General features: G+C 36.7%; 1 long non-coding RNA gene across 1 annotated transcript in view; it reads left to right on the forward strand.

Annotated features, from left to right (window-relative positions):
* The first annotated feature begins 5594 nt into the window (after nt 1–5594).
* Nucleotides 5595–19800, forward strand: part of LOC118905317 — a 186432-nt gene continuing 172226 nt past the window's right edge. Inside the window, exon 1 of the long non-coding RNA XR_005022202.1 lies at nt 5595–5699. This is a non-coding gene — a long non-coding RNA (uncharacterized LOC118905317). The remainder of the gene's footprint in view (nt 5700–19800) is intronic.

The following is a 19800-nucleotide window of genomic DNA, read 5'->3' on the forward strand; positions in this document are numbered from 1 at the left end:
TCTGCAAGCCAGAAGGGAGTGGCAGGACATATTTAAGGTGATGAAGGAGAAAAACCTACAACCAAGATTACTCTACCCAGCAAGGATCTCATTCAGATTTGATGGAGAAATTAAAACCTTTACAGACAAGCAAAAGCTGAGAGAATTCAGCACCACCAAACCAGCTCTACAACAAATGCTAAAGGAACTTCTCTAGGCAGGAAACACAAGAGAAGGAAAAGACCTACAATAACAAACCCAAAACACTTAAGAAAATGGTAATAGGAACATACATATCGATAATTACCTTAAATGTAAATGGATTAAATGCTCCAACCAAAAGACATAGACTGGCTGAATGGATACAAAAACATGACCCGTATATATGCTGTCTACAAGAGACCCACTTCAGACCTAGGGACACAGACTGAAAGTGAGGGGATGGAAAAAGATATTCCATGCAAATGGAAATCAAAAGAAAGCTGGCGTAGCAATTCTCATATCAGAAAAAAATAGACTTTAAAATAAAGACTATTACAAGAGACAAAGAAGGACACTACATAATGATCAAGGGATCGATCCAAGAAGAATATATAACAATTGTAAATATTTATGCACCCAACATAGGAGCACCTCAATACACAAGGCAAATACTAACAGCCATAAAAGGTGAAATCAACAGTAACACAATCATAGTAGGGGACTTTAACACCCCACTTTCACCAATGGACAGATCATCCAAAATGAAAATAAATAAGGAAACACAAGCTTTAAATGATACATTAAACAAGATGGACTTAATTGATATTTATAGGACATACCATCCAAAAACAACAGAATACACATTCTTCTCAAGTGCTCATGGAACATTCTCCAGGATAGATCATATCTTGGGTCACAAATCAAGCCTTGGTAAATTTAAGAAAATTGAAATTGTATCAAGTATCTTTTCTGACCACAATGCCATGAGACTAGATATCAATTACAGGAAAAAAACTGTAAAAAATACAAACACATGGAGGCTAAACAATACACTACTAAATAACCAAGAGATCGCTGAAGAAATCAAAGAGGAAATCAAAAAATACCTAGAGACAAATGACAACGAAAACACAACGATCTAAAACCTATGGGATGCAGCAAAAGCAGTTCAAAGAGGGAAGTTTATAGCAATACAATCCTACCTTAAAAAACAAGAAACATCTCAAATAAACAACCTAACCTTACACCTAAAGCAATTAAAGAAAGAAGAACATAAAACCCCCAAAGTTAGCAGAAGGAAAGAAATCATAAGGATCAGATCAGAAATAAATGAAAAAGAAATGAAGGAAACAATAGCAAAGATCAATAAAACTAAAAGCTGGTTCTTTGAGAAAATAAACAAAATTGATAAACCATTAGCCAGACTCATCAAGAAAAAAAGGGAGAAGACTCAAATCAATAGAATTAGAAATGAAAAAGGGGAAGTAACAACTGACACTGCAGAAATACAAAGGATCATGAGAGATTACTACAAGCAACTCTATGCCAATAAAGTGGACAACATGGAAGAAATGGACATTCTTAGAAAAGCACAAACTTCTGAGACTGAACCAAGAAGAAATAGTAAATATAAACAGCCCAATCACAAGCACTGAAGTTGAAACAGTGATTAAAAATCTTCCAACAAACAAAAGCCCAGGACCAGATGGCTTCACAGGAGAATTCTATCAAACATTTACAGAAGAGCTAACACCTATTCTTCTCAAACTCCAAAATATAGCAGAGGGAGGGACACTCCCAAACTCATTCTACGAGGCCACCATCACCCTGATACCAAAACCAGACAAAGATGTCACAAAGAAAGAAAACTACAAGCCAATATCACTGATGAACATAGATGCAAAAATCGTCAACAAAATACTAGCAAACAGAATCCAACAGCACATTAAAAGGATCATACACCATGATCAAGTGGGGTTTATCCCAGGAATGCAAGGATTCTTCAATATATGCAAATCAATCAATGTGATACACCATATTAACAAATTGAAGGATAAAAACCATATGATCATCTCAATAGATGCAGAGAAAGCTTTTGACAAAATTCAACACCCATTTATGATAAAAACCCTCCAGAAAGTAGGCATAGAGGGAACTTTCCTCAACATAATAAAGGCCATATATGACAAACCCACAGCCAACATCGTCCTCAATGGTGAAAAACTGAAACTATTTCCACTAAGATTGGGAACAAGACAAGGTTGCCCACTCTCACCACTATTATTCAACATAGTGTTGGAAGTTTTAGCCACAACAATCAGAGAAGAAAAAGAAATAAAAGGAATCCAACTTGGAAAAGAAGAAGTAAAGCTGTCACTGTTTGCAGATGACATGATACTATACACAGAGAATCCTAAAGATGCTACCAGAAAACTACTAGAGCTAATCAATGAATTTGGTAAAGTATTAGGATACAAAATTAATGCACAGAAATCTCTAGCATTCCTATACACTAATGATGAAAAATCTGAAAGAGAAATTAAGAAAACCCTCCCATTTACCATTGCAACAAAAAGAATAAAATATCTAGGAATAAAGCTACCTAAGGAGACAAAAGACCTCTATGCAGAAAATTATAAGACACTGATGAAAGAAATTAAAGATGATACAAATAGATGGAGAGATATACCATGATCTTGAATTGGAAGAATCAACATTGTGAAAATGACTCTACTACCCAAAGCAATCTACAGATTCAATGCAATCCCTATCAAACTACCACTGGCATTTTTCACAGAACTAGAACAAAAAATTTCACAATTTGTATGGAAACACAAAAGACCCCGAATAGCCAAAGCAATCTGGAGAACGAAAAATGGAGCTGGGGGAATCAGGCTCCCTGACTTCAGACTATATTACAAAGCTTCAGTAATCAAGACAGTTTGGTACTGGCACAAAAACAGAAATATAGATCAATGGAACAGGATAGAAAGCCCAGAGATAAACCTACGCACATATGGTCACCTTATCTTTGATAAAGGAGGCAAGCATATACAGTGGAGAAAAGACAGCCTCTTCTATAAGTGGTGCTTGGAAAACTGGACAGCTAAGTGTAAAAGAATGAAATTAGAACACTCCCTAACACCATACACAAAAATAAACTCCAAATGGATTAAAGACCTGTATGTAAGGCCAGACACTATAAAACTCTTAGAGGAAAACATAGGCAGAACACTCTATGAGATAAATCACAGCAAGATCCTTTTTGACCCACCTCCTAGAGAAATGGAAATAAAAACAAAAATAAACAAATGGGACCTAACGAAACTTGAAAGCTTTTGCACAACAAAGGAAACCATAAACAAGATGAAAAGACAACCCTCAGAATGGGAGAAAATATTTGCAAATGAAGCAACTGACAAATAATTAATCTCCAAAATTTAGAAGCAGCTCATGCAACTCAATATCAAAAAAACAAACAACCCAATCCAAAAATGGGCAGAAGATCTAAATAGACATTTCTCCAAAGAAGATATACAGATTGCCAACAAACACATGAAAGAATGCTCAACATCATTAATCATTAGAGAAATGCAAATCAAAACTACAATGAGATATCATCTCACACCAGTCAGAATGGCCATCATCAAAAAATCTACAAACAATAATTGCTGGAGAGGGTGTGGAGAAAAGGTACCCCTCTTGCACTGTTAGTGGGAATGTAAATTGATACAGCCACTATGGAGGACAGTATAGAAGTGCCTTAAAAAACTAAAAATAGAACTACCATATGACCCAGCAATCCCACTACTGGGCATATACCCTGAGAAAACCATAATTCAAAAAGGATAATGTACCACAATGTTCATTGCAGCTCTATTTACAATAGCCAGGACATGGAAGCAACCTAAGTGTCCATCGACAGATGAATGGATAAAGAAGATGTGGCACATATATATATACAATGGAATATTACTCAGCCATATAAAGAAACAAAATTGAGTTATTTGGAGTGAGGTGGATGGACGTAGAGTCTGTCATACAGAGTGAAGTAAGTCAGAAACAGAAAAACAAATACCATATGCTAACACGTATATATGGAATCTAAAAAAAGAAAAAAATAGTTATGAAGAACCTAGGGGCAAAACGGGAATAAAGACGCAGACCTACTAGAGAATGGACTTGTGGATATAGGGAGGGGGAAGGATAAGCTGTGACAAAGTGAGAGAGTGGCATGGACATATATACACTACCAAATGTAAAATAGGTAGCTAGTGGGAAGCAGCCGCATAGCACAGGGAGATCAGCTCGGTGCTTTGTGACCTCCTAGAGGGGTGGGATAGGGAGTGTGAGAGGGAGGGAGACGCAAGAGGGAAGAGATATAGGAACATATGTATATGTATAACTGATTCACTTTGTTATAAAGCTGAAACTAACACACCATTGTAAAGCAATTATACTCCAATGAAGATGTTGAAAAAAAAAAACCCCGTAAGAATGCATCTGTTGATGAGTTTTGTAAATAAAGTGTTTGTTTTCAATCATATGAAACAAATTACCAAGGTAGAGAAGAACTTCCTTCACACCCTACCCACAAAGATAAGAGATAAGTCACTAGTTTCCACTGTACTTTACAGTATCACAATATACACAAAAACTATTAGTGCTCATACACAATTCTTTCTTAGCTAAATCTTGTATGCTTGTCCACATGGGCTGACCCTCATAACTGACTACTAAAATAAAAGCATATGTCATTACGTTTTACACAAATATGTCTTGAGAAGTGGTAAGCTTCTCTTTTTTATTCCTCTATTTTTTTCTTTCTCTATTTTTTTTCTAAATGCACAAACTGAGTGCATTTAGTGCAATGCACATGTACTAGAATGTAATGTGAGCCTTATATAATTTTAAAAAATTTAACTAGCTTAATTAAAATAAGTTAAAAAAAGTGAAATTAATTTTAATAATGTATTCTATTCAACCCACCATATCTCATTCAACATGTAATAAATGACAAAAAAAATCACTGAGATCTTTTACATTCTTTTTTCGTACCAAGTCTTTGAAATGTAGCGTGTACTTTATTCTCAACTTGGGTTAGCCACGTTTCATGTGCTCAATGACCACATGTGGCTAATGGCTACTATACCTCACAGTGCAGGTATAGGGTGTGTAGAAAGAAAGACAGCAAGAAAGAAAGGGAAGAAGGAAGGAAGGAGGAAGAAGTTGGGTATGATTCCTTCAAAGTAGTAACAATATTTTTTCAGAGGTGAAAAGTAAGCATTAATTGTAATTAGAGGCTCAAGGCAAGAAAGGAACTGTGTAACTTTGGTTTCCTACCAGTGTCTTGAGTGTCTTCCATAGAATCTGAAGTGCTTAAGGACAGGAACTTTTCTTATTCTTATCATTATCATTATCAACAACTTTTTAAGAAGTTGGCCCTCAGGTAGAATTTCATCATTTCACCAAACCTTAGAAGATCATAGCTGAGTCCTCAAACTATAAAACTTGGTTAAATCCTTCATAATGAAAATTTTTATTGAAAGAAATTCTTTAAAAAATATATGCAACTGCATCTCTAGTTTATATATTATTTTTACAATTTCTCTGTCTTTTTCTCTTTCTTTTCAGCTAATGCATCACTTAAGCTCTGAAAAGGATTGACTTCCCCAAGGAGAAATCAAATTCATAGTGTCTCAAGGAATCAAATGGCTTGAGTTTCAAGGACAAGTAAAGTATGTATTTCACATTTAAAGGGAAATTTGCAATGACTTCACCTGCTTTCTGTAACTCTAACTAACCAGATATTACTTTAATATAAAAGCAATTTTACTTAGTATGACCCTAAGACATCTTTAAAGTAAGAGTTTTATTTTTCTTTCTGATTAAAAAAAAAAATTCTTCATGATAAAACATCTACTGAAGACTCTAAAGGGGAAAGTGATAATCACCTACAACTCCACTGTTCAGAGATACTTTAAATATTTTATTTTAAAAGTATTTATGTATTTTTCTGAAGTCATTTTTACAACTATAAATATATATGACTTTTATATAAATTATTATATCACATATATATCTTTATGCCCCATTTATCATATCATAAGCATTTTATGTTCACAAATGTTCTTTGAAAATAAGATCTTATTGACTGCATAACATCCCTAAGAAGTTTGATATTTGTAATGAAGTGAAAATATGATATTCACACCATCCTACTTTAAATGGAAGAAAGTGGGACTTCCATGGTGGTCCAGTGGTTAAGACTCTGCGCTCCCAGTGCAGGGGGCACAGGTTTGATCCCCTGGTCGGGGAACTAAGATCCCTCATGCCTCACAGTGCAGTCAAAGATTTAAAGAAAAAAAAGAAATTGAAGAAAGCATTGACAATTATTGGTAGAAAGTCAGCCTCCACAGCTCTCCCCTCCTTCTATATATAGCCAGGGGCTTAGTTAAGGCTGGTGCAAAGGTTTCAGTGGCATTGCTAAGATGTTCCAAGTAAGACAGGAAAATAGATTTTGTGTTTCACTCCTGAAAAGAAAGAGAAGATAGGAAGATGGAATGAGGCCAGTAAAATGGCAGAATGTAATGTGAAGTGTATTTCTGTCTCGTCATTCATTCTCCTATCAGTCATCCTGATGATTAAGATCATCAGTAGATTTCTACTCAACTCAGAAATGTTCAGGGTGAGTTTCAATTTTATGAAAATTGATGATAATGCTTGATACTGAGGTTTCCAGATTAGGTTGACATGGGGTGAAATAAACAGCATGAGTAGATGCAGGGGCTAGGGACAAAGAGTCATGAGAAGATAAACTCTTAGGAATTCAAAGATATGCTAAGAAAGGTTTTAAGCCACTGCTGGCCATGTAGTAGGTGGGATCGTTGTCTTTGGTCCCAGGAATTTCTCTTTGGAATGGACATGTTTATCATTTTTTTTTTTTTTACCATTTAAAAATATTTACTTCAAGCTTTATTTCTTTTTTATTTTCAAAGTTGACATTATACTCTAGTTACAATTTTATTTTCTTTTTAACATTCTGCCATAATAATTTCTCATGTCATTGAAATACTCTATGCCAAGATTAAACATCTTAAATATTCCATCTTATTAGTGCTTCATAATTTACTTAATATTTTCCTATTTTGCACAAGATTATTTCCAGTTTTTTTCAACATAAATTACTCTTATGCATTATTCAAAGTTCACACTATTCCTTTATTATATACTCCTAGAAGTAAAATTACCATGTCAAAGTATCTAAACATTCTTTTTTTTTGAGTTCTTACCATCACATTTTATTTTTTTTAAACATCTTTATTGGAGTATAATTGCTTTACAATGGTGTGTTAGTTTCTGCTTTATAACAAAGTGAATCAGCTCTACATATACATATATCCTCATATCTCCTCCCTCTTGCATCTCCCTCCCACCCTCCCTATCCCACCCCTCTAGGTGGTCACAAAGCACTAAGCTGATCTCCCTGTGCTATGTGGCTGCTTCCCATTAGCTATCTATTTTACATTTGGTAGTATATATAAGTCCATGCCACTCTCTCACTTCGTCCCAGCTTAAAACACTTTTTTTTAAACTTTTTATTTTATATTGGAGTATAGCCAATTAACAACGTTGTGATAGTTTCAGGTGCACAGCAAAGCAACTCAACTACACATATACATGTATCCATTCTCCCCCCAGACTCCCCTCCCATCCAGGCTGCCACATAACATTGAACAGAGTTCCCTGTGCTATACGGTAGGTCCTTGTTGGTTATCCTTTTAAAATATAGCAGTGTGTACATGTCTATCCCAAACTTCCTAACTATCCTTTCCCTCCACCCTTCCGCCCCCGTAACCATAAATTCATTCTCTAAGTCTGTGAGTCTGTTTCTGTTTTGTAAATACGTTCATTTGTATCATTTCTTTTTAGATTCCGCATATAAGTGATATCATACGATATTTCTCTTTCTCTTTCTGACTTACTTCACTCAGTATGACAATCTCTAGGTCCATCCATATTGCTGCAAATGGCATTATTTCATTCTTTTTTATGGCTGAGTAATATTCCATTGTGTATATAAACATTCTTAAAACTCTTGAAGTACGTTGGAATAGACATATTTATCTTTGATTTTCCTCCTCTATTTTCTCATTCTCTCTCACTCCCTCCTCATATTACTGTCTCTCAGACCCACCATCTTTGATCTTTTTGTCTTAGTTGTTTTTCGTACTCTTTTCTTCTTGCACCGGCATATTCAAAGCTTGGCAAAGTCTTCCTGTGGGTGGTTTCTGTCCATACCTGTCTGGACAAAGGCTTCTAACTTCTCCAGGTTCTGACTGTAACATGATAACCTTGTTTCCTTCCTGGCCTCACGACATACAGCACATCCACTTAAACAAATTAAAAACAGACAAACAATGTTTCCAGACCTTGTGTCTATATTTTCATTTTAATACAGATGTGTCATTTGTGTCTACCACATCCCCTAAATTTATAATGATGTTCAAGTTGAAAATTCTTCTTGGTTTATAATACTTTGTAGGGAGATGGGAAGAAAGTTAAAGAATTTGCAGTGTCATTGGATGAACCAGACCCACAATCAGTATAGATTCTTAGCCTCAATTTTACATTTTGCCTAGAGAAAAGAAATTTAAGGGTTTATTTTTCAGTGCTTATGTTGAAGAGTTTGAGAGTAATTAGAAAGTGTCTCATACAAAAACTATTAGAATATAAAATAACTCACTTTGAAAAATGGTTGCATGTTTAATTTATTCTTCCTTGGTGATTGTTCCCCCTGCAAATCGTGTTGTAAGAAGCAGTTCTATACAGGGTGGTCTAGGGTAAGAGCCTATTGTGCAGGGCTCAGGTTACTTCATATCCTTTTCAAAAAGCTGCAGTCTGCCTTATTAAAATGCTTTCTAACCACTGTGAACAGTGACTTTCTCTATGTAACCTTTTAAGGAGACTTATAGTTACTTGGAAATTTGCTGTAAGGGAATTGCTGATGTGAATTACCTGTATAGAAAACACTTTTGGCTTCTAGAAAAGAAAGGAAAAGCATAGCAAAGAAGAAAACTTACCACAGTCCATATTCAGATCTAGCTATTTTCTCTGGCTGTTTCTATTTTACCAGATCATGTAAAACAAATATTTACTGAGGGGTTACTATGATCAGACACTGTGCTGGAAGCTGGAAATAAATAAGACAAGTAGCCTCCTTATGATAAAATCACAGGATTCGTATTTATATTTGCCTGGTGTCTGAGTGCGATCAGCTCAGCATTTAATTTTTTAAAACTGCATTTTCATTGCTCTACATGCCAGCTACCACTAATCAAATGACTCGTAACAAGATGTGACTTGGTGGAGTATTTATACATTTTCTTTGCCAGCCTGCAAAGAACATATGAAAGAAAAGAAATCTTCTTTTAGAAAACTCATCCACTCTTTACTACCTGAATGAACTGATGTTCGATATTTAGACCAAAAAAAAAAAAAGTTTTTAACCCTTTTTAATTTTGTGAAAATATGGTACAATAAATAGTACTGAGAATATAAGCATCACACTAAAAAAATAGCAATGTAGAATAAAGGGTGTTATACGGTGGTTTTCTGCTAATAAATGTAAGGGTTACTGTATGAGATAAAAGGAAATAATGATTAGATGTAAGGCTTAGGTGGTTATGCTATGCTGCAGAAACAAAGTCCTAGACGCTTAGGTAAGAATCTTATTCTCTTGTGAGTGGCTTCAGTGCTGTGAAAGCCTGGGGTATGAACTAAGCTCTGTGCACAGAAAAAAATGGAGTCCACTTCCTCATATCCAGTTTGAACCCAAATTATCCAATTAGGCTCCCCACACTGATGATGTTAGTCTGTTAGTCATAGTCAGTTGGTCTTTTGGTTATGTCATGCCGTATTTCTAAATAATTCTAAGGAATAATTGATCAAATTAGCCAGAGAGAAGCGTTTGAACTTCAAATTTTGATTTGGACCTTTACGCCGAATAACCAAAAATACAGTCTAGCACCTATTGGGTTAAATTTACTTATAGATGTAATCTAAATATCACATGGTAGAAGAGGACTTCTACCTCTTTAGACTTCTCAGACAAGACAAGCACTTAAGATTCAGAAAGTCTTCCCTACTCCAAAGGTCTTTGAAAGTATGCAGAGAAAATAGGTGATTCTAAGCAAAAAGCAGTCTCGTGTTCTTTTTCACACAGGCTTTGTGTTTATCTTCTTATTTTAGTAACTTCTTTAAATATGACACCCTATTTTTATACTGCATATTATATTTTGTCAACCTACATTTTTTTTTAACATCTTTATTGGAGTATAATTGCTTTACAATGGTTGTCAACTTACTTTTACAAATCATCTAATATGCTCCTCAGAACAACCTCATGAGGGAGACAGGTCAATATTTTCCAAAATTTGCACAGCAAGTAGTTTATTAATAGAGTGAGGATTGGAGCTCATGTACCTTGGCTTTAAGTTTGAGGTTCCTGAAATAGTGTTATACAGCCTGGTCCTTTAGTCTGTTTTAATTCCATACATTTCTCCTAGAAAAACAAAGTAAACAAAGGAAGAACTGATAAGCTTTGTGGAATGTACCACTAAAACACAATAGTACATAAGATTTTCTTTCCCAACCTAACAAACCAAACTCTATAAGTCCCCTTGAAATAGGACAAAATATCAGAATCAAGGTGTAAAAATAGCTGAAGAAAGATTCTAATGGACCATGGAGAAACCCTGGTTCAAAAAACTATACAAAAGTTTCTCTCAGGAGTGTCTGAGGTCCCATCTTTTACATGCACCTGATATCTCTCCTGTTACACTGTAATTAACCTGGGACAATTCTTGTCCTTTTTTTCTGTACCTCACAGTTCTTTCCATATGGTAGGTGCCCAAGATGACGGTAATACAACCATCAAAATCAGACATTAACAATGATACATCACCTCCCTCTAATCTTCAGACCCCATTCAAAGTTTTGCCAAGTGTCCTAATAATGTCCTTTATAGTAAAAATGAAGGATATAGAAGGACACTCATGATCTGACATCTGTCAATCTCATTTAACTACCTCTTTCTCAATTTCTATTCTGTGTGAAAACTAAACACTCTCCACAAATTAAACTGCAGCTTCTAACCAGGTGTTAGTCTTAATAAAGAGGGTGTCTACCGTATGTTTAACCAGGCACACCCTTAAAAATCAGCCCTGTTTATGTTTGCAGTGAACAAACAGGATTGAGTCACCATGCATTAAAACGAATTTCGGTGATATAGTCAAACAATCTTCAGGATGTTCTTTTCTCAGGAAGCTTTAATTTTGAGGCTCTAAGTCTACTCATTACAGTATCACAGTGCTGACTAGAAAAAAACTTCTTCAGTGTCAAGAATAGTTTGCTCCAGTAGGCTGCCAGGCATCTGTGCACCGTTTCTCCAGGGCAGCCACTGCCTGGCTAAGGAAAGAGAGGAGTGATGGCAGGAAGGCCCCGGGGTCTGTCCTTCACCTTGCCCTTCCCTCTGCTCTATCATGCGTGGCCTTGTCACTAGAGAATACTGAATGGTATCAAGATGCCTGCCTGTGTAGAAAATGAGAGGCTGTATATAGGCTGCCCCAGAGTGAAGGAAGTTGATTAAGGCATAAGACAGTGCTACTCCAGGGTCAGAGGGGCCACACGTGGCAGCAAAGTGAAATTTGGATGGAATACGGGCAGGGTGACAGTTATGTAAATCTCTCTGCCTCAGAGGATTGGAGATGACAGAAGAGAGGACAACTTAACTTTCCATTTGAATTCTCAGATACTAACACTTGCCCCTGGGCAGACAAGTTTAAAGCTCAAATTCAAAATTATTCAACCAAATTTCTTTTTCAGCTATCTTGCTGAGAGGGAAGAGACTTTGATGGAAACATTGGATTATATGCACAACTGCTTTCGCATTTTTCTTGACCACCAGTATTATGTCAGGAACTGTTGTCGGTGACGAGCATCCAGGGATGAAAAACAGTCCTTGCGCTCAGGAGTTCACAGAATTTGTCATATGCCGCAGAGACAGACAGGATAGCAACAGAGGAGTGTGCAAGTGTCAGGAGAGGCCTGGAGATGGGCTTTATAAACAGTTGGATTTTTCATTTTTGTATTTCAGAATAATTTTTCTTTTTGTTCTATTAGCTTTATTAATTTATCAAACCTAAAGAGTCCATTGACACTTATTTTTCCTCTTAGGACCTAGTGTTTTCAGAATTTGGATTGGGGCATACTACATAAATTCTTGAAAGGATAGCACTTTCTCTCCAATATACACCCAGTCGTACCTGTGTAGTGAAAAGGATCACTGGGCAGTCATTCCCCAGAGAGTGGTGAAGAGATACCTGGGTGAACTGGGAATGGGACCAGTGACAGGCTTTGCACCCCTCTGGCAAACTGCAATTAAGCCTCTTCCCGCAGGCCACTGGATGTGTGGCACAAGTGTGCAGGGGGTGGGAGGGATGGTTGGTAATAGAAGAAGTGAAATCTCAGGCAAGGGAAGGTGGGGAATGGGTGGAGAGGGGGTGGTTTCCTAGAGGAAAGTCAGGGGTCATTATACTGTTAGCAGAAGAAGAAGGAATGGAGAGTGAGCTCTAGGTTTAGACTCACTTTGGGTTCAAATCCTGCCCTTTCATTGCTAACTGCCCCCTGGGGTGAATCACCTCATCTCTTTGAACCTAATTTTCCTTATGGGCAAGATACGGTAGTTAGAACATTAAATATGTAAGACCTTTAGTTTAGTGTCTGTTAGATGAGGAGGAGGAAGATGAGATGATGAAGATGATGAGGAAGGTGATGAGGACGATAATGACAGTGTGGTCCTAAGCATTATGTGAGGGATTCATAAGGCGGATGAGGTAGACATGGTCCCTGATCCCCCCAAGTGTACAGATGAGGGGAGAGGTCATTACGAGGCAATAAAAGACATGCCGTTGGAAGGGAAGCAAAGAGTGTTGTGAGAGCTCGAGGGAGGTGTCTCAAACCCACACTTGGGAGATCAGGGAAGAATCCTTTGAGGAAGAAATATCTAAACAGAACCTTTAATTTGAGATAAATAAGGGCCATGCAAGTAAAGGAGAAGGGGCTAGGGTGGAAGAGAACAGAAGAGTGTATGAAAGGCACAGAGGAGCCAAGAGCTCAGTGAACTCAAGACATTCTGGAACTAGAGACATTCTGGAAAGCTAAAGCTGTTGTAGGCAAGTGTGAGATGCAGAGCGACCAGGAATGAGTCTGCAGTATGTGGGACCGAGGACTGCTGTTCAAGGTACTAGAAGGCCTGGGGAGCCTCTGTGAAGTTGTAGGCAAATGAGAAATGACAAAATTTGCATTTTTGAAATCTTCCCCTGATGGCAGTGAACTGCTTGCTAAAAGGGGAGAGAGTGGGAGTAGAAGGCTAGTTGGAGTGTTGCAGTAATCCAAGGGAGAGATGATGGTGGCTTAAACTAAGAAATGATGTTCCCTATGGAAAAAGCATACAAATATGAGAACTATTTAGAAGGTAGAATGAATAACATTTCAGGATAGATTTTACGTGTGGAGAAAAGAAGAGAGTTTGGAGTGAGACACAAGATTCTGATTTTGACAATGGAGTGCATAGCTTTATCCATTAAAATGCGTTTGGCTGCACATAGTAGGAAACTTGGGTCAGTGATTTAAACCAGTGGTTCTCAAAGTACTTTCCTTGGACAAGCAGTACTAGCATCACCTGGGAACTTGTTAGAGATGCAAATTCCTGAGTCCCTCTATAGACCTACCTAATCAGAATCTCTGGAGGTGGAATTTTTTTAAATTAATTTTTATTGGAGTATAATTGCTTTACAATGTTGTATTAGTTTCTGCTGTACAGCAAAGTGAATCAACTATGCATACGCATATATCCCCCCTTTTTTGGATTTCCTTCCCACTTAGGTCACCACAGAGCATTGAGTAGAGTTCTCTGTGCTATACAGTAGGTTCTCATTAGTTATCTATTTTATACATAGTAGTGTATATATGTCAATCCCATCTCCCAGTTCATCCCACCCACCCCCTTCCCCCCTTGGTATCCGTATGTTTGTTCCCTACATCTGTGTCTCTATTTCTGCTTTGCAAATAAGTTCATCTGTACCATTTTTCTAGATTCCACATATAAGCGATATCATACAATATTTGTTTTTCTCTTTCTGACTTACTTCACTCTGTATGACAGTCTCTACGTCCATGCACGTCTCTGCAAATGGCACAATTTCGTTCCTTTTTATGGCTGAGTAATATTCCATTGTGTATATGTACCACATATTCTTTATCTATTTTTGGAGGTGGAATTGAGCAATATCTATTTTAGAAGTCTTTGCAGGCTAAGTCTGAGAACCACTGATTTGAACCATCATTCAAGAGAAGAGCAGCCTGAGGAATGGGACTCTAGTTCTGCTTCTTTACCATTCTTTTGATTCTATCTTCTATTGTATCATGTGTTTGTTCTCAGGCAAATTCTTGCTGGAAACACAAGATGACTGAGACAGTTTCAGGTACCAATCCAAGGCCAACAACATTCAAGGGCAGCAAAGGGGAAAGTTTCTTCCTGTGTCTTTTATTAGGAGTGAGAAACCTTTCCCAGAAACACCTCAGGAGACATCAGCTCATGTCTCACTGGCCAGAATTTTATCACATGCTCATGCAAACCCACTTACTGGCAAGGGAAATCATTCTACCATTATTGATTTAAAGTATTTTCCACGAACTAGGACACCCCAGGGCTAGAGCTCAGGGGTCTCATGGAGGAGGGCGAAAATCTGAACAAATTGCAGTTTTATTAGGAAGGAGGAAAAGGGCAAGGATGGATTTTGGGGAGGAATCCAAGTGCATCTGCTATTCAGTGGCAGCATTCACTAGGATACAGAATCTGAGAGGAGAAGCAGAAATTATGGGACTAAAAATGAGTTCAATTTTGGATGGATTACATTTTGGATCCTGTCAGACATACAAATGGTGATATTCAGAAGGCAGTTGGATATGGAGACGTAAAGCCCTAGAGAAAATTCCAGGCTACAGATTATTTGGGAATCATTCATTTAAAGCTAGAAATTGTTGCCAAGGGAAAGATGAAATCACACATGAAGAGTATATACAGTGAAAAGAGGAGAGCCTCTAGGTGATCTGCGAGGAGAACAAGTGTTTGAGCATATGAAGTGGGTCCGAGGAGGAGGCTGAGGAAAGAGGGTTCGGTATTACGGAAGCCAAAGAAAGAGTGTTTAATAAGGCGAGAGCAGTCAATTTCAAGTGCTACAGCAATTTCCAGTAAGATAAAGTCTGTAAAGAGTGAATTGTTTCAGTGGCATAGTTGAGGTAGAATCCATATTTCAGTGACTAGATAATGAGGAATGGGGACAGTAAAATAGGCAACCCTCTACAGACATAAGACTGGACAATGAGTTTTTGAAAATGAGGAATAAAATAGGAGGAAGTCTCAAAATTATATTTAGACAGGACAGAACCACTGTAAAGTTGAAATGTTTCTTTCAATTAATTAGGCAAGATTTTAGGGTTTCAAAACTGTTCGAATGAATTGCTCTAGTAGAGGGAAGCATTGAGGCACTTGTTGCCCAGGAAAGAATGGGATGGAATGGAATGAGACCCCATGAATAAAAGAAGGGAGGAATGGAGAGGAGAGGGTGATAGAGAAATTTAAGAACTCCTGGAGCATATTATCTACATAAAAAGACAATGTTAAAACACATAAAACTAATAGTGGACGATAAATTATTCACATTGTGCAAGTGACTGTAATTGCAATGAGAAGTCAGATAAGTGAGATAAGGGATTAATCCACTATCCTGAGAGACAGTCAAACTCTTAGAAGGACGTTAGCTTTTTAAAGCCATGTGGTGTAATTTAAAGGACAATGGCAGTCCTCTTAGTTAACCTAGGGGTTTGTGATGACTTTGTAGGTAGGGTTTGGCTCTGTATACACTTCTAAATTGCCCCCTATAATGATGCACAATCATTAACTAAGTCTTTTTGTTGTCTGTGCCCCAAAAGGTATCAGACTAAAGTGGCCTTTTAAATACTGAATGATCCAACTGAAAGAGCACTTAGTCCATGTCATTTTTTTTAAAAACATCTTTATTGGAGTATAATTGCTTTACAGTGGTGTGTTAGTTTCTGTTTTATAACAAAGTGAATCAGCTCTACATATACATATATCCCCATATCTCCTCCCTCTTGCGTCTCCCTCCCACCCTCCCTATCCCACCCGTCTAGGTGGTCACAAAGCACTGCATGTCATTTTAAGACACACTTTATCATTTAATTTAGAATTCTGTGTCTCCCAGAATAGTTCTGTTTATCTCATCTACCTCATTGACTGCTGTGAGGACAAATATGAAATACATGATTTTTAAAAACCTCATTTCAGTCAGGGGAGATTGAATTTAAAAATAAACCTCTAGCTGATAGAAAATGCAAAATTACCAATACGATCAATAGCAAATCAACTTTGTTTTCACATAGAGCATTTTCTGAGTTTGTTTTTGACTTAGTACAGTATACAGTCAAGTTTAGATGCTTTGGTGTTTTTCCATTATGAACTCATTCTTTGTGTAGTAGAGATTTGGTTTTCTGTAGTGTCAGCAAATAAAAGTATGGTCACAAAAATATGTTTCTTCTTAGTTTTTTCTTCTATCATCAATCATCCTTGATGAGAGTTTAAGTACGAAGTGAGTTTAATATTCTTATGCAGGCTGTTTCTAATAAAGAGCCTTTGCTTTCATTTTGATGAGTCAACTCTACAAGTAGAATTTACTCTTAATTTCTTAGCTGCATCTTATAATTTGTAGTCCTAATTTAAAAAATTCTGACTTATTCTTTTAGATCCTGGAGCTGCCATTGAATAGTGTTTCTCTTATACAAGTATGCTTATACTTAACTGTTCTTCATATTTGCCGAAGGTATTCCTGTGTCACTACCTGCAGCCACGTTTCATGGTTGAAATACCTGATTTGCACTAGCATATTTTTATTTATTTTAGTTAATTAATTAATTAATTATGGTATATTTTTCCCTCTGTTAGTATGCAAGATTAAGTTGTCATAAGATTACTGGTCAATACTGGTGAACTGACTGTATCATACTAGTTCAACTTTGATAAGGTTAATTTACTATTAATGGCGATGTGTAGTAAAACTGGCATCCAAAAATGTATCCTTCCATAAAAGCAACAACAGCAACATCAACAGACTGGCAAAATAGGATCATTTTTTTTTTTCCAGAACTCTGGAAATTAACCAAAGGAAGCAAGCCAGGAAGTACTTATTCAAGAAAAACTACCAAATATTGGTAAGGATAGCAACTCCAAACTCCCACTCTGCAAATCAGCAGTGGCCTTGAAAAAGAAGAGCCTGCATTCCCAATACTTGAGGAAGCAGAACAGAGCTTGGGCTCTTTCAAAGCTGCATTCGCAAAGAATTGATTTTATTTGATCTGTTAGATGGTTTTCCAACTGGAAAAGCTTGTCCTTTTTTGGTCTGACTCAAGGTTGCCCAGTACTAAAAGCCTCTCCCTAAGGGGCATTTATAAAAAACATTTACAGGCAAATGTTTCAAAACCATAATGCCTAAGGTGATAGTTAACAGTTGGCACAGACGACAGATTAACCAAAACAGCTTGAAAAGAAAAAGCCGAGCAATGAGGTGTCCACAGGGGCTTTGGAAAGTTTGGACGTGTTCCTGGGAATCTAAAAGTTCATGCACATGTGTAGTGCTGTGTGCATTCTCAGAAAGAACCTGAGAAGGCCCTTAGCTCTCACCTCTGGCTGACCTTGAAGCAGCCAAGCAGGAAGTGGAAGCTAAGACAGAGTTGTAAGCTGAGTGTTGGAGATTACTTTAACATGCGTACAAAGCTGCTCAATAAAGAATGGGAGATTTATTGGTTTCAGGAATTTAAAAAAAATTACTTATCATTAGCTGATTCTTAAGCTAACTGAAGAAGATTTCAGTGGCCACACATGACAAAGAACAGAGACTTTACAGAATTAGCTCAGGAATATCACTAAGCAAACTGGTGAATTCTACCAAACATTTAAAAAATTATTTATACCATTATTCACATAGCTCCCACCCTCCAAAAAAAATGAAGAGGAGAGAACACTTCCCAACTCATTCTATGAGGCCAGTATTACACTGATACCAAAACCAGATAAAACATCACAGAAAAGGAAACTACAGACCAATATCCTTTATGAATAAATATACCATCATCTTCAACAAAATACCTGCAAATTAATCCAAAACATATAAAAAGTGAACACCCTGGCCATGTGAGATTTATCCCAAGAATGCAAGGTTGTTTCAACATATCAAAATCAATGTAATATGCCATATTAAGAGAATAAAGAAAAAATTATTATCTCAATAGACAAAAATTCAAGACAAACATTTGACAAAACAAACATCTGACACAATCCTACACTATTTCAGCATCAAACGTTCAACAAACTAGGAATTGAAGGGAACTTCCTCAACCTAATTAAGGGCATCTACAAAACCCTACAGCTAATATCATAGTTAAGGTGAAAGACTGAATGCTTTCCCTCTAAGATAAAAAAGAAGACAAGGATGTACACTCTCACCCCTTCTATTCAGCATTGTACTGGAGGTATGAGCCAGCGCAGCTAAGCGGGAAAAAGAAACAAAAGGCATCCTGATTGGAAAGAAAGAAGTAAAAGTATCTCTGTTTACAGATGACAGTATCATATATATATGATAATATATATCACATAAAACACTAAGTGTACACACACACAAACACACAGAGTATTAGAGCAAAAAAAGAGTTTAGTGAAGTTGCACAATACAAGATGACTGTACAAAATTTAATTGTATTTTTGTACACTAGCAATAAAAAAATCCCAAAATGAAATTAAGAAAACAATTCTATTTACTATTCCATCAGGAAGAATAAAATACTTATGAATAAATTTATCCAAAGAAGCACAGGACTTGTACACTGAAAACCACAAAACATTGTTGAAAGAAATTAAAGAAGACCTAATAAATAAAAAGACATACCGTGCTCATGTTGGGAAGACTTACTGTTGTTAAGTTCGCAGTACTCCCCAGAGTGATCTACAGACCTAAAGCAATCCCTATCAAAATTCCAACTCCCCTTTCTGTAGTAAGGCACAAGCTAATCCTAAAATTCACAAGGAAATGTGAGGGACTCAGAAAAGCCAAAACAATCTTGAAAAAGTAAAACAGTGTTGGAGGACTCACACTTCCTGATTTCAAAATTTACTACAAAGCTACAGTAATCAAGGCAGTGTGGTACTTGCATAAGGATAGGCACATAGATCACATAACATTTTAACCTGAGAGTCTAGAGGTAAACCCACACATCTATGGTCAATTGACTTTTGACAACCGTGCCAAGACAATTCAATGGGAGAAAGAATAGTGTTTTCAACATATGATGCTGGGACATCTGCATATTCATATACAAAAGAATAAGGTTGGACCCTGCCTCACCCTATCTATCAATACAAATATTAACTCAAAATGGATAAAACCTATAAGTAAGAGCTGAAGTGATAGAACTCTTAGAAGAAAACATAGGAGTAAATATTCATGATCTTAGTTTAAGCAATAGTTTTAAAAATATAACACAAAAAGCATGAGCAACACAAGAAAAATAGACAAATTGGACTTTATCAACATTAAAAAATTTTGTTCTTCAAAGAACAAGAAAATGAAAAAATGACCCACAGTATGGAATAAAACATTCACACATCATATATCTGATCAGAACATTGTATCTAGTATATATAAG

The sequence above is a fragment of the Balaenoptera musculus genome, chromosome 12 (assembly GCF_009873245.2).
Source record: "Balaenoptera musculus isolate JJ_BM4_2016_0621 chromosome 12, mBalMus1.pri.v3, whole genome shotgun sequence".
NCBI classification, from domain to species: Eukaryota; Metazoa; Chordata; class Mammalia; order Artiodactyla; family Balaenopteridae; genus Balaenoptera; species Balaenoptera musculus.